Source organism: Lissotriton vulgaris, chromosome 5, assembly GCF_964263255.1.
Source record: "Lissotriton vulgaris chromosome 5, aLisVul1.2, whole genome shotgun sequence".
Classification (NCBI taxonomy): domain Eukaryota; kingdom Metazoa; phylum Chordata; class Amphibia; order Caudata; family Salamandridae; genus Lissotriton; species Lissotriton vulgaris.
This window is the reverse complement of record NC_141693.1, coordinates 1011102665-1011118628: the sequence shown is the minus strand read 5'-3', so window position 1 is coordinate 1011118628 and position 15964 is coordinate 1011102665. Positions and strand designations below refer to the sequence as shown.

General features: G+C 48.3%; 1 protein-coding gene across 1 annotated transcript in view; it reads right to left on the bottom strand.

Moving 5' to 3' along the window:
• Positions 1 to 15964, bottom strand: part of EXOSC1 (exosome component 1) — a 132655-nt gene that overhangs the window by 83730 nt on the left and 32961 nt on the right. The window lies entirely within an intron of this gene.

Sequence of the window (15964 nt, the reverse complement as noted above, 5' to 3'; positions counted from 1 at the left end):
GTGAACAGGATCTTTTTACCCTGTGTCACTGGAGTGAAACTTACCTGCTCACTCACCTTTTTTTTTTTTATTCTGCTGCTGTGTGCTTAACTTAAATTTAGCCTACACCTGGCAGGTGTAGAGTGCTGCATACGCGGGAGTAGTGAAACTGCACTGGATGTATATATGCCTGGGAAGGGTGTAGTGCAGAGGTAGAGAAGTACTGTGTATTATATGTAGGATTAGTTCATGTGCTTAGTGTATGCATGCCTGCAAGGAATATATTACATGAACGATGTAGTGCTGTGCAGTGCGTACGCAATGAAATGCATGTGCTGGGTATATTTGTGCTTGCAACAAGTACAATTAATGAAGGGTGACGAGTTGGTGCAGCGTGCACATGGTGAGTGTGTGTGCTTGCAAACAGCACACCATGCTACAATATAAAGAGGCTACATTACTGAACAGTGCGCACAGATTGAATTTGTATGCTGAATTTGTGTGTGTCTACAGTTGTACAATGAACAGAGGTAACTGTACTGGAGAGTATGTGGGCTGTGAAAGTACAGGGAGTGCAAGCGTGCCTACAATGGTACAGTACATGAAGGACTTGGAGGTCCATGTTTGGAAGCCCAGGCCTGCCTGGTTAAGGCACGAGTGTGAGAAGTTGGCATGGTATATGATGTTCTCTATTCTAGTGAGCACCTTGCACCAGTCCAAACAACCCTTATGGTGATGGTTGTAAAGTCAACCTTATAGACCAGCTATCCTAGAGGTAGCATGGACAAAGCAGTCTTAGGCTAAACTCAAGAGGGCATGTGAAGCCAGCTGTTTTACCATATGCAATCCCTTTAATACCAAATGAAAGGACACCACACAGGATATATATTCAAAATATATATGTATTTATTTCTAAAGCAATCCCCTGAACTCTTTATGAGCACAGAAGCACAAGCGCATAACAAGTAACTTAATATAACATACAAAAGTTGCACAAATATGGATAGGCCCGGGTGGCCCGCTAAACCATATACTAAACAAGCATTTACAATGCAATGGTCTCGGCATTATTAAAAAGGTAGAGCTATTGGCATTGCTCATGACATTTTTTTTAAACATAAATAAATGGTATTGTCATTTACAATGGCAATATGTGAGCATTAGAAAGTAGTAGAGAGTATTCGCGGACACAGAGCCACACACACACACACACACACACACACACACACACACACACACACACACACACACAGAGCCCCAACCCCACACACAGAGCACCCCACACACCCAGAGCACCCCACACACCCAGAGCCCCCCCACATACCCAGTGCCCCCCACACACCCAGAGCCACACACACACCCAGAGCCACACACACACCCAGAGCCACACACACACCCAGAGCCACACACATACACAGGGGAGCAAGCACAGCCAGGGGGCAGGGGAGCAAGCACAGCGGGGGCAGGGGAGCAAGCACAGCAGGGGGCAGGGGAGCAAGCACAGCCAGGGGGCAGGGGAGCAAGCACAGCCAGGGGGCAGGGGAGCAAGCACAGCCTGGGGGCAGGGGAGCAAGCACAGCCAGGGGGCAGGGGAGCAAGACCAGCCAGGGGGCAGGGGAGCAAGACCAGACAGGGGGCAGGGGAGCAAGACCAGACAGGGGGCAGGGGAGCAAGCACAGACAGGGGGCAGGGGAGCAAGCACAGAAAGGGGGCAGGGGAGCAAGCACAGAAAGGGGGCAGGGGAGCAAGCACAGACGGAGCAGGGGAGCAAGCACAGCCAGGGGAGCAAGCACAGGACACGGGGCACTGCTGTTGTTAACAGGGTCTTCTACTTCGGGTTGGGAAGGCAAATGAACCACTAGGAACTGTTGAAGACTTAAGGAGGGTGGGGTGACGCTGAGGTCTCCGTGCCAGATATGGAGCACTTTTCTTTTTACAAATTCTGATCCCCCTAACCTAAAAACATTAAATCTTCAGACCGAACTGCGCAAGCGCAGCCTATGGTCCTCGTCATAAAAAGGGCTCAGCCCTAAGAACGAAGTGCCAAAACATAAAAAGTGCTCAGCGTTGGGAGTGAAAAAGTCTCAGAAGCTATGGGGTTCTCCCGATGAAAGTAACGTTTTCTGTCCAAGTTTAATTTATGAGAATAGCACTACAGAAAACATTGCGAAAGATGTTATCACTATATAACGCCGTTGAAAGTGATCACTTATCACTTGAATATTCGAAAAATGGATCTGTGCACTCCAATTGTTTATTTCGAGCGAGTTTTTATTTATAACCCACCTTTTAAGGCCCTCTCCTGTAAGTATATTCAGTTTTAATGATTTCTGATGATATGCATTTGTTCTTTAATTTACTTTCAGGCTGTACTAGAGTATCAGTAATGATGGTATCCATGCCTGCAATGTAAATATGTCTCAGCAATAACATGTAAACATCAGAGCCAATGTGCACTATTTGTCGCTCATAGATTGCACGATTTAGATAAAGTGCATGAATGCCAGCCTTCCACTCGAATTTCTGAATTTATTATGGTCTGCCACATCTTGAGACGGGCAATTACGTTTTTCAGCATTGGTTTAATCAGAAACAGCTTCCACCAAATTAAAATAACAACATGCCCATGAAAATTTTAATGGAAGTTGATAACGGACGCCCAGAAGCCAAAATGGCCGCAAACTCTGGAGTCTGTGACCAAAGCTAGCATTGAATTTCTACAATAGATTGTTAATTCGAGACTGCAACGGTGTGAGGCTGGAATCATTCACATTGCAGTCTAATTAAACTGCCCTTAAGATTCTAACTCTGCTTGAGTAATGAAAAAAAAGTATTATGAAAATGATTTGAAAACTGCATGCCCCAGGACGGGTTCTGTTGGATGTAATTACATATGCTTCAACAGCTGGGGCAATGTTCTGTGAGAAAGGCTTTCAAGGTGACAACATTTAATTGCACAGGTTTTGAGGTTGCTGAAGATGGAAGTGGGGGAGCGCAGCATTGAAATGCTGTTCAATGTCAAACACTCAAGGAAGGGTTGTCATAGCCGAGGCATACAAGTAACCGACGAAGAGTGCAGTGCAATCCGCTGCGCACGTTGGGCTAGGATACCAGCTGCATATAACTCTTTTATGATAGCGCAACAAAATTAATTAAAATAGTCTCCCGCAAAGCAGCCTCTGATATTCCGAATGTACGAGAGAGCACAGCGAAGAATACCGCCATTTTCTATGCTATGAAAAGAAACTTCTCTATAAAAAGTCTACACCAGAAGGGCTGTCAGAACTCTAGCACAGCCAGGCCTGCTTCCAGCTTGACTCCCAGAGGACTTTGAAAAGACCTTTTTGGTGGCATTTCCTAATGAATGCACAATTTAGAAACCTAATACCTGACTTCTGTCACAAAGAAGAAAACTGTCTGATTTAAGAAAAAAAAAGCAAATCAAAGGAATAGCTGTTCCATCCGCCACAGCCACATACTGTACCCGTGCCTGTGAAAAAGTTCCTCTACTAGAAACCGAGCATCGAGCGCACTGATGCTATAAATGTGGCTGGATCTGTAAGTCTAGCCAGGACTTCATCTGAATCTGCGGCTATCTCCGAGTGAAATTTAAAATTCGAAAGTCTTGAAATGCATACAGCGCTTGGTTTTGGTTCTCTAGTGATTGTAAAAGAACATTCTTGGTCTAATAACATATGGTATACCTATTACAGACTGGGAAGGCAGGAGTCTTGATATTCTTGATACTGCAGAATGTAGTAAACAACGCAGTACTATGAGCTCAGGGCTGACTTTAGTCAGAGCGGGACGGAGGAGAGCTGCGGGTTCGAAGCCCGTGGGAGGTTTAAAGGATTGAGCTCCACTTCCTGCATCCGGGTCCTGTTTCCCTGAGCTCACTGACTGCAGGAGATGAAAGTTAGAGCGACAGATGCGGCGGTGACTCTATTCCAACGGCGATGTAAGGGGGGGGGGGGGGGGAGGGGAGGCGAGTCAAGAGCGGGATGGAGGAGAGCTGCTGCAGAGGGTGGAGGGACGAGAGCGGGACGGAGGAGAGCTGCGGCAGAGGGAGGAGGGGGGGGCGAGAGCGGGACAGAGGAGAGCTGCGGCAGAGGGAGGAGGGACGGATGAGAGCTGCCGCAGAGGGAGGAGGGGGGGCGAGAGCGGGACGGAGGAGAGCTGCGCAGTCTTAATTAAATGAAAAGTGCGACCCTACCTCAGCGGGCCGGTGAAATGTTGTGCGTCATGTAAGCCCCGTCCTTTTCAGAATGGGGGGCGTGTTTTTTAGGTTTGAGTGACAGGTGATGTCACAGATAGAAAGAACCTAAAAAACACGCCCCCGAATCCGAAAAAGACGGGGCTTAAAGGGAGTGACGCCCCTCTCCTCCAATGGCTGGCCAGCATTTACTAGGCCAGCCAAACGGGTTCCAAGCCCCCTCTAAGAAACATTTAATCTCGGGCTCCGCCCACTGCTAACGCAGTGAGACGGTCCTCGACCTAAAAAGTGGTATAAGAACCACGTCACGAACAATGGTAAGGCCTAGGGCTTTGGGAATCGCTGGGGCTACACTGGGCTAACAATAGTTAGGGAGCAGGAGGCCCACGAGATGTGTGTGCAGTGTCTAAAGGCACACGCATGCACACATAGAAGTCAATGGGTGCGTAAAGTTAGAAAGTTAAAGGTTTGGGAGTCTTCCGACTGGACTAGAAGCAAACCACTTGAAACTAGGACACTAGGAGAATTACTCTTTACAGGAGCACCGCAGTACTCGCGTTACCTAACCCACAGGAAGCGGGTGCATAGGTCCCAAAGTGTGCCGGGTTTCGTCGTGGAGTTCTATGGAGCCTTGGAGAAAAGATGCTGCGGCGGCCAGGAGAGAAGAGTCCGGGTGGATCCAAGGGTAGATCGAAGATGTAGAGGACCTGAAAGCAGAGGGGACAGAGTCTGGGTCACTAGCCAGGGACCAGGAAGGAACCAGGTGTGAGAAGGTGGCCTGATATGCAGTGCTCACTATTCTAGTGAACACTATGTATCAGTCCAGCAACCCTTATTGAAGATTGGTTGTAAGTCAACCTTATAGACCAGCTATCCTAGTAGCGTGGATACGAGCAGTCTAAGGCTAAAGACTCGAGAGGGCGTGTTAAGCCAGCTGTTATACCACACATATACCCCTTGAACACCAAGTGAAAGGACACCACACAAGTGTTATGAAAATAAACAGTGTATTTATTAAAATTACAACAGCCCTGTACTCTTTATGAGGACAGGGTACTAAGCACAAAACAAAGCTCTTACGAAAATACTTAAGTTAGCACAGTATATACAAATGCCCGAGGGGCACGGAAAACCATATACCCTGGAAGTGGAATGCGAAATTACTAGCAGGTAAGTACAGTACTAATAGGCTTTGGAATCGCTAGGTCTTGACTATAGAACCTTCAGATTACTTACAGGAGGCCTAGGGGACTCGGGTGCAGAGTGTGCACTCTCACGCGTGATGCGGGACAAAGTCTATGGTAGCTAGATTTCACAGAGTTAGTGTTCTCGGGCGAACCCGACCTGGTAGGAGGAAAACGAAAGTGGATTCTGACCCTTGGATAGTGAGGCTATGCTGGGGCACCGAAATGCCGAAGTTACCTAGCCCAGGGGCTGCAGCTGCATAGGTCTCAAAAGACGTCGGGAATCCTCGTAGACGGACCAGGAGCCTGGAAGAAAGATGCTGGCAGGCGACCAGTGAAGAGAGTTCGAAGTGATCCAAGCCTGGATCTTGAAGATAGATGACACCTGAAAGCAGAGGGGACCAAGTTCGAGACTACTAGCCAGTAGTCCGGTGGCACCAGGAGGGCACCGGATGGTAGTCACCTCGACTAGGTGAGTGGGTGACGCTGTGCTCGCAGATCTCACGGACCAGGAGGCGTTGTCGGCGACCAGGATGGAGGAGCGAGCTGTCCCACGATGGATGAAGCTGTCGGCGTCGCTGGACCCAGGATTGGGCAACAAAGCCTTGGCAAATTCAAGCCCACGCGGTGGACTCAAAATGGCGTCTGGAGTGGACCAGGAGGGTCCGGGGTGCCTCTCTTGAAGAAGGAAGCAAGGGCCAGTCTGGAGCAACCAGACCAGCAGCAGTGATGTCGTCGGGCGTCGTGAAGAAGGCCACAAGCCAGCCGGCTAGTAGCCACACAGCGCGGTGAGCAGGCAAAAGCAGAAGGGCCCCACGCAGATCGTGGAGATGCTGGAGGGCTGATCTTCGGTGCTGGAGCTGCTCAGGGTTGGGGCTTCTCGGACCCCAAAGCACTCACCAGTGGAGCACACGGTGGGCTTGTTGCAAAGAAGTCGTGCAGTCTTGGCGATCGTCGGTCCCTCGAGGTCTCGTCGCACTCACGGTTCTCAGCTTGGCTGTAGAGGTGAGTAGAGGTCAGAGGTGCCAGGGAAGCCGGGTCTCGTCGAGCTGGGCAGTCGGGTTCCGGAGGAAGGACTTGCAGCAGACCGCAGTGTTCTTAGGATGGTGCCCGCTTGATGCAGGGTGACTACTCCTTAGCCACAAGGGAGAATCTTGAAGAAGAAATCTTGATGTCCTTTCGCAGAAAGTCGTGTCTTGATTCCAAAGATGATCTAATTTGAACAGGGGGCCCGCTCCTATCTGTATACTAAGAAAAGGGGCTGACCCGGTGACTAGGTCCTGCCTATGGGTGGGACTAGGAGGGGGGTGGTTACACCCCTCTCCCATGCCGGACTTTCCCCAGGCCAGGGGCTGGTGTGCCCCTGGAACTGGTTCTGACCGGCCTATGCGTAGTGAGCACCGGGGTGCCACTCAGCAGTCACCTTCCTGTAAAGCCCTGCCTACCCAGGATACACAAAACCCTGTCTGGGACGGTGCTAGCACCGCCCTCGACAGGAAACCCTTTGTCCAGGCTCCCCTCGCTGGAAGGACTCCCAGCTGCAGGGGGTCTGACTCGTGTCTGTGGTGGCAGCATCCATTTTGTGGAGCGGAGGCTTCGTTTAACTTTAACCGGGGTTCACAGTTACATACATGTCGTGTCCCTCTAGAAGGGTGGAATGCTAACCCCGTCGCCAGGATTGGCGAGGGGTTAGTATTCCAATTCGTATGACACCTTACTCGACATGTTTTGATAAAGCAATACCAAAGATAGCATTTAACCGCGAGGATTATAATGCACTTAAGAGTATATGGTATGCGTGATCATGGAACAGCTATTAGGACTTGGTTCCGCAAGCTGCAGACAGGCTCAGCTCATGCCAGAGCACCATCTCACACGATTCCAAGCACTCTGCCTTCAGGATTGTCAAGGCCTGCCATAGGAGTGACTGATAGGAATCTGTGTGTCCATTTTTAGGGTTAGATATAGGTATACTATATCTACAGCAAAGGGTGATTACACGACTTTGCCCCAGCTGTCATGCAGCCAGTTGTGTCAAATTTAGGAGGCCAGCCAGGGGTGGCATAATACATGCTTCAGCCCCTGGTAGGCCCTGGGTACACCTATGCCCTGAGTTACAGGGTCTGATAAGGTGGCCCAGTACCAATTGGAAATGTACCTAGGGTACATGGAATCCATTTTACAGAGGGAGCAGTAGGCCTGGGGTCCTGATTGGCAGGGTCCCAGGTCGACTATGTCAAAAACCAGCTAAAACACAGGGCAAAAAGTTGGGGGCAACCATAGTCAGGAGGTACCTTCCTACACCAGGAAGGAACCAGGCGATGTCGCGAAGCAATCAGGTGCTGATGGGAAGCTTGTCTCTGCAGCAACGTGGACCAGGAGGCGTCAACGATGACCAGGAGTCAGGCACGGACTGTCCCACGAAGGCTCTCGCTGTTGGCGGTTTCGGCTTCAGGATTGGAGTCAACAAGCCTTGGCAAAGGCAACGCACGCAGGATACGATGTAGGCTTCTTACTCAGACCAGCAAGGTCTGAGGGGCTTCTTCTTTTGAGGGAAGCAAGGGCCAGTCTGGAGCAACCAGACCAGCGGTGTAGTTTCAAAAGATCGTCGCCAAGATGGCCACTAGCCAACGGGCAAGTGACCGGGCAGACGCGTCGAGCAGGAAAATGCAAAAGGGCCCAACGCAGAACTCGTGGAGGGTGCAGGGCTGATCTTTGGTACAGATGCTGCTCGGGGCTGAGGCTTTTCAAACCACAATGCACAGCTTTGAGGAGGCCTCGGGGGCTGCACAGTTAGCAGGTCGCAGACTTTTCAAGATGGCTGGTCCCACGTCTCTCGTCGCCTCCACGGGTCTCAGCTTTGCAGGGACTGTGGATCGGGCTGTTGGATGTCTGGCAATCCGGTTCTTGTCAGGCTCTGGGCTCGGGCGGGAGGCGGCGGCAAAGCAAGTCGTCGATCGCTGGATGGTGACTGCTTGTGCAGGGTGGTCAAACCTTGACCACAAGGGAGATTCTTCAGTCGTCTTCTTCAAGTAGAGTGATGAAGGTCCAGAGTTTAGTCTCAAAGTTTCAGTCAGGATAATCTAAAGTCTTGTGACTCCGCTCCAACCTATATACCAATCTTAGGGGCTGGATTACCTGCTAGGTCCCTCCTATGGGTGGGACCAGGTAAGGGGGTGGTTACACCCCTTTTCCTTTGTCCAGTTTCGCGTCAGAGCTGGGGCTGGAGTGCCCCAGCACCGGTTTGAACTGCCCCATGCATGGGACACCTTGTGTGCCCCAGGCAGTGTCTCAATCCTTTCAGCTCTCCCTGTCCCAATACACAAAATCCTGTCTGGGGTGGTGCTAGCACCTCCCAAGGCAGGAAACCTATTGTCCAAGCATCCCTCGCTGGAAGGACTACCAGCAGCAGGAGGTCAGACTTGTGACTGTGGCAGCAGCATCCATTTTGTGATGCTGAGGCTCTGGTTAACTTTAACCGGGATTAGTAGGAACAACATGTCTTCTCCCTCTAGAAGGGTGGAATGCTACCCCCGTCGCCAGAACTGGCGAGGGGGTAGTATTCCAAATCGCATGACACCTTACTCGACATGTTTTAATAAAGCCAAACCAGAGTTAGCATTTAACCGTGAGGTTCATAGTGCACTTAAGAGTATATGGTATGGCAGTATCCTAGAACAGCTATAAGGACATGGTTCCGAAAGCTGCTGACAGGCTCAGCTCATGCTAGAGCACCATCTCACATAAAACCAACCACTCTGCCTCCAGAATTGTTAAGGCCTGCCATAGGAGTGACTTATAGGTGTATATGTGTCTCGATATAAGGTTAGATATAGGTATACTATATCTAAGCAAGGGGTGATTACACGACCTTGCCCCAGCTGAGTGATCAGCCAGTTGTGTCAATTTGGGTGGCCAGCCAGGGGTGGCACAATACATGCTGCAGCCCCTGGTAGGCCTTGGATGCACCTATGCCCTGGGTACCTATAGTACACTGTACAGGGACTCATAAGGTGACCCAGTATCCAATTGGAGATGTACCTAGGGTACATGGAGTCCATTTTAAAGAGAGAGCAGATAGCCTGGGGCCCTGATTAGCAGGATCCCAGGCCAACTAAGTCGAAAACCAGCTAAACACTAGGCCAAAAATCTGGGGTAACCATAATCAGGTATCCACCTTCCTACAATGAGGAGTAAAGGAATTCCCCCAGGAAGACTGGCTGCATTCCTGCGAGCTAGCTGGAACACACATTGAAGGAAGGGAGAAATAAACTCCCATTTTACACTTCAAAAGGTTGTTTTGATTCAATGACACATCACAAGGAAGGTGTCTGGACACATCTCAGAAAGGAGGTGGGGGTGGTAAGGGAATCATAAGAGTAGGGCTGGGAGCCTAAGGATTACTCCTTTGATGCACATATCACTGTGGCTCACTTCCGTGGTCTGTTTTGAGGGACAGATAGCTTCAGAGTCTTTCCTGCTATGACAGACAGTCTTTCATGAGAAAAGAAGAGAAAGAAAAGAGTAATCTTCAAAAGAAGCAGAACCCCCAACATAAAACTTCAAAGACTGAGACCCTGAATCATATTTGGAGTCTGGAAATGGACAATAAGAAGTAGAGGCCGAGATATCACAATGTGCCATCTGCCAAGCAACCAGATGGGCTGTGTGAAGAGGGGAAGCTCTACAAGACTTCTGCCTGTGATCAGAACTGGGTTCCAAGATCTGCCAGTCTCCCTGATGAGGGAGGGGACATCAGCCAAGGAAACCAAGGCCACCAGCTATGGAGCTTTGAACACCAGCGCCTGCCTGATTGCCAAGAACAGTGTGACCTGTGAGGGAGAGGACAGTGTTGGAGGGAGTGAGGTCTAGTGTGGAGCGCTAGCGTGAGGACTCCTTGAGCAAGGCGTGAGGATGCGGCTGTGCACTAGTCAGGTCATCGCCTGTGTGCAGGAGTGATCTGGCAACCCCGTATGCCAGGAGAGGGCCGATGGGGACTGATTCATGTATTCAGCACTACACCCATACCACCTTGTTGCGGTAACCTTGAATACTAAAGGAGGCCACAGTTGAAGTTACTGTTGCCAGCATGTTGAGACTCATGTCCGCCTTAGCTGCAACCCCAAATGCCAGGGGGTGTGCTGTGGTGTGGTTGATTGCACTGAAGGAGTCTGCGCCTAGACTGGAAAGTACTGCAGCAACCCTGTATGCTAGAATGGGCTCCAGGTACTAAGACTGCACAAAGCTCGGGCTGTTGCATGGGAGTTGATTGTAGCCGTTACCGGCGGGTCAAGCCTGAACACGAAAACTTGCCCTGACTGACCCCTTGCACATTGTGAAGAATGCCACGGAAGATGTTGCAACCTCGCTGGGCTCCGGTCGGGAGCTGGAGGATCATTTCTCCCCCATCTGTGTGGGGAAGATTGACTTACCTCATTTATCACAGGTTGGGAGCATCTCTGGGAAAAGCCAGCAGCACTACTCAAGGGTGAGTCTGCACCTGCCAGGTGCTTCCGCCTGCATTGCGGGCAGTCTGACTTCTCCGAACAGGATCAGGGCTTGTTTACGCCTTCAAATAGGGCACTCTTAGCACCATTAAAGGCTTCCGCACAGCAGGAGTGGGTAAGACTTGAACTGGGCCTGTGGGGGACCCAGAGGACTCGCTGCTGGCAGTGCTGCGGCACCATAGACACTTAACTGATTCCTAACAGAGTCAAAGGGGAACTCGAGTACAGCCTACTAGTGATCATTCTCGATGTGGTAACCAGTGAATGGGGAATAACCCTACTCATGTTACTCAGAAGATGGTGGGACAGAGATTTGCCTAACAAACACTAGAGCTTGGCTCTTAAGAGGCTTGTTATTGTTGTTTTCAAATGTTGTTATTCCTTTGAATGTGTAGTTAGAATACTTTTCTTATAAAAGCAACTTTGTGACTGGGCATGTTTTGTTAACAGAGCTGTGTGCACTTTGAGTTGTGAGTCCTGATCACTCACCTTTATCTACAACCCTCCTTCCCCCGGCCAGGGATCCTTTGACTACTCGTCCACAGCTACCACTCAGAGTCAAGAACAGAGCGGTACTTGGCACAGTTACTCAGGATCCATGGTAGGTCAGGACCTAGGACATCAGGAGTAAAAGGACTCAACCACAAGGTTGGGCCAAGAAGCCCCTGCATGCCCGTGGACCCCTGAAAGGGGATCCAACGCAATCCAAGCAGACCTTTTGTTTTCTTTTTAACCACACTTGGAAGAAGTGACATAGAGGAAGGGTCAAATAAGATTATCATAACCTCAGACTATCATCTAAAATCACATCTCTATTATTTAACCAGAAATAGACATCGTAATTAGAAACACAGATTGGTGCCCTATTGCAATGGACACACCCACTGTTGCCCCACTTTCCTTCCCACCTGTGTCAATGCAGCTTCTCGCCAGCCCCCCAATAGGTAAATGGATTAGATTTCTATAGTAACTTCAACAATATGTTTACTTAATATGAATTTCCAAACAAATTCGTTTTTTAATTCGCTGTCCCAAACTGAGGCATTGAAAACTAACAACAGATTTCAAGCACTGGCCTCCTAGGCCTACTGCATTTTTTATATAGGGTAAAGGTGCCTGGAGGGAAACAATAGTATCAGAAAGAAGGTCAAGAAGTTTGTTTTGGCTAGTACACAGAACTGAAAATCCACATTCATTGATATTGGTGTGTAAAAGCACAAGCAGAGGATCCCCAGAGTGCGTGGCCGCAAAAAATGCTAGGTTAGTAGCAAAATGCCCGTGTGTGAGGAAGATCGGAAATCCAACATGGCCAACGTCTTCGACCAAGCCCCAACAACGGAGAGCACTCCCTGAACAAAGGGGGGGGGGGTGGGGGCTTGCCAAGCCCCTGGTAAGGTTTAGACAAGAGGCTCGTAAAGAGGAGAGAAAAAGACAGCAAGGAGAGACTCTAGAACGAGTCGTACAGGAGGACGTAAAGGCGAGCGGCTCGAAACTAGAAACTGCGACTGCGGTTCCTGAGGAGGATTTATTGGTAGGAGTATACAACATAGTGGACCCCAGAGACGCCGGAGCAGGGGAGCCGAAGACTGATGGTTGCGCTGTGCCAATCACGGTCCCAGTGACTCGAGGGACAAGACGAACGCCCCAGATGCCCATACCACAGCCCAGGAGACGGGTCGTGGTCGGAGGCAAGTACCTAGGAACACGATTGGTTTTTGGTGGGCCTGGTCGGGCGGCAAGAAATAGCAGGCACTTGGGGCAGAGAGAAGTGCATGTGGGAGGGAGGGGAATCCCATCACCAAAAGGCTGTAGCCACAACTTCGTATTGTACGTAAACACCCCTGCCTGGTGACGGTGGCTCTCTGGTGAACTCCCTAGAAAGAGTAACCCATTCTAATTCCTTGTTTTGTATTTTTCCTTTTTTTGTGTGTTTAAATTGGAAGCCCTGAAAGACGTGACGATTCCTGATGGAAAGGAGACTGATCACCAACAACTGAAGCCTTGAGAGACTGATTTAAAATGTACTCCCGTCCTTTACTCTTTTGTTCTTCTTGTGTCTAATAAATATATGCATAACTCGAAACAATGGTGTCAGAAGGGGGACAAGTCCTATTGTGTCGCATCATGATACAGCCCATGCCTATCGAGGGGATAATAACCCAGTTAGCGGAAGGACAGAGACACTTAAAGCTTATTGTTAGGGGATATGCAGGCCACCTATCTGGCAGCCAACCCGGCAGGCAATACTGCCAAGGAGGACATTAAAACAGTTATATTAGACAGACTGGAGTGTGACCCAGAATACTACCAGGCCAAGTTCAGAAAAAAAAGATGGTTCACAGGGGAAAATCCAAGGGCTCTCTACTATAGGATCCGACACCTAGTAAATAGATGGCTATTACCTCACGCCTCTAGTGTAGAAGAAGTAACAGAGAGATATAGTTAGAGCAGTTCCTTGATGCTTTATCAATTAGTGCTCGCAACTGGGTCAAACAACATCCCATTTAACTCCTGCAACAGCTGTGGAACTCACCTGTGCCTTCCACTGATCTCCCGTGTTTAAGGCCAACCCTACACGCCCTGCGTTTGACCTCCCTAGCGGTCTGACTCATATAGAAAAATCTCAGGCAAATCCCCATCTCCCCCTAAGCCTATGACTGTACCTAGTGGCTAAGGCCCGCAAAGAGGAACTCTACTATAGATGCTGCCAAATCTGATAAGGTAATCAATGGGAAAAGTTGTGATCTTTTCATATGTTGAATTATAAATAACAAAGAAGGGTTGTAGAGTACTAGCCGTACTTAGTGTGATTCCTCTGTAAAACCTAAGGGGAAAGATTTACTCTCCAATAAGATCTTGATTTGTTTAAATTACACAAGGTATTGGTCTCACCACACTAACTGGGTGATTTTGGGTTGGGCACCTACTCAATTACTGACCCATCCATATGTACATTAGGTACACTACGGTTCTGACTAATTGCCTAGGCCTGTTGTGGCTGTTAATTTGCAAAAAACATGATGACCTTCTTCTTATAACACACACTTGGAGCCTTGAAGGATCATTATTATTTCCTTTATTGCTTTAATCTGTTTTTAACTAGGACAAGAGACACTTCTCATAAATATTTTTGGTAACTCTTACTCCTGTTTTCCAATCTACATTCTCAGTATCCCCACTACGGACTCATCACGGCTGATATTCAAAAGATTTATCCCAAAGATCCCTCGTGTGGGGCCTGTTGAGTAGCACTGGCCAAATGAGAAGCTGCCCGATGATGAAGTATGCCACCCAATTGGGTGGGTGAGGGCTTTTGCTTCTGAATTATCAGATTCCTTCGACCTGCCTTACAATAGGGCGATACCGTAGGAGCTCCCTTTCTCTATAACACTATAGGAACTATAAACTATTAGTTTATTGATTTCCCTTTAGGAACGTACATGCTGGACCTCTAGATGCTCCTAGTCCCCACCTTAAGTGAATTATGGATTACAACAAAAACATCCACGTTTTGAAATGAACAGATCATTTGCCTACAATCTTTCACTAGAATGACTAATACTTCTTTAGTTCCCCATGAAGCTTTATGTTTAAACTTTCAAAATAGAGGGCAAACCACCCCAATTTCTACATCGCGCCAGGAGCCCCTATTTTGATTATACAAGAATATATATTTACCATCCTGCAACTATATATATGCATAACAAAACTGCTTCAATTGTTGTCTTTCTAGCAGCTAGACAAGTAAGGAGGCTTTTCATTTATTTCTGCCCCATCCATAATGCTCTGTTAGTATGAGCAGAAAGGATATCTGCTGATAAAAAACAGTGAAACAATAGGTCAAGATGAAAGAATGCTAAAGATATCTAATAAACATTGAAATGTAAATGAATATAGTCAACAGATAGATTATATTGCTTGATGGTTCTAGAAAATACAATGCAGCTCTGTACAATTTGGGGTCCAAAACAAAATAGAGGTAGTCCTACATTTTGAGGATGAGGCACGTGAATATTTATAGTCAAGATAAAAATCAGATCTATATACAGGTTGGCCTGTAAACAAGAACATAGCTTGAGAGCAGCAGAACATTGAACAGGAGACATAGCCCCCCCCCCCCAAGAAGAAACACTCAGTGGGTGTAGGAAGCTGGCTCTGTATATACTATACCAAAATGAGGTATAGTGTGCACAGAGTCCAGTGGAACCCCAAAGATAGACAGAGGTAAAAGTAGATAGCACCTTACTCTCCATTTGTGGTAGTGTAGGAGAGCAGTAAGGCTTTATCAGAGTGTAGTGTTAAGCATTTGTTGTACATACTCAATCAGCAAGTGATGTCATACACTCAAAAGACTAAACTCAGACCAATTTTGTTTGTATAAAAAACATTAAGTTATTGAAATAAATGCTTTGCAAAATCTTATGCAATGTTTTACAAGGTTCAAATGCAATGGATTGAAATACAGGCAAGTTAAAAAGTCAAAATTACTTTTCAGATGACTTTTTAAGTTACTTTTTCTACTCAGTGTGATATGCCTAGATATCATTCTGGGGCATTTCCTAGAGAAAAGGTAAGTAAAATCAGTTTTGCACAGTTGTAGTTTTTCAGATTTTCATACAAACGAACTCCACATGTATAAGTTTTTTCAAGGGAAAACAGGCTATGTATTCCTATGGAGGGAAATGAAGTTATTGGTTAACAGGCAAGTACTCGGTCTTTGGTGCTGAATTTCTGGGGTTAGAACAAGGGTTCCCCCAGGGTCAAGGATGCACTCTCAAAGCACCCTCAGTGGCACTAGGGCGGCTGGGTGCAGAGTGCTGAGGCCCCATGTTATCCAATGGGGGATAGGGGGCCTCCGGTTGGTGGCTGCTCACAAGCAGACCACAAGGTTGTGGGAGCAAAGCTCCTGGGGTTTTGCTCAGGGCAAAGGGGGACCCGTTTTAGCACCCAAACTACACCAGCAGCTGCGGATGGGCAGAGGGTGCTGGTTTGGTGTTGGGTGCACTGTTGATTTCAATGGGGATTCTCCGGTCTTCCACAAAGGCTGCAGGCTCGGGGACAAAGATCTTCTCAAGGTGACC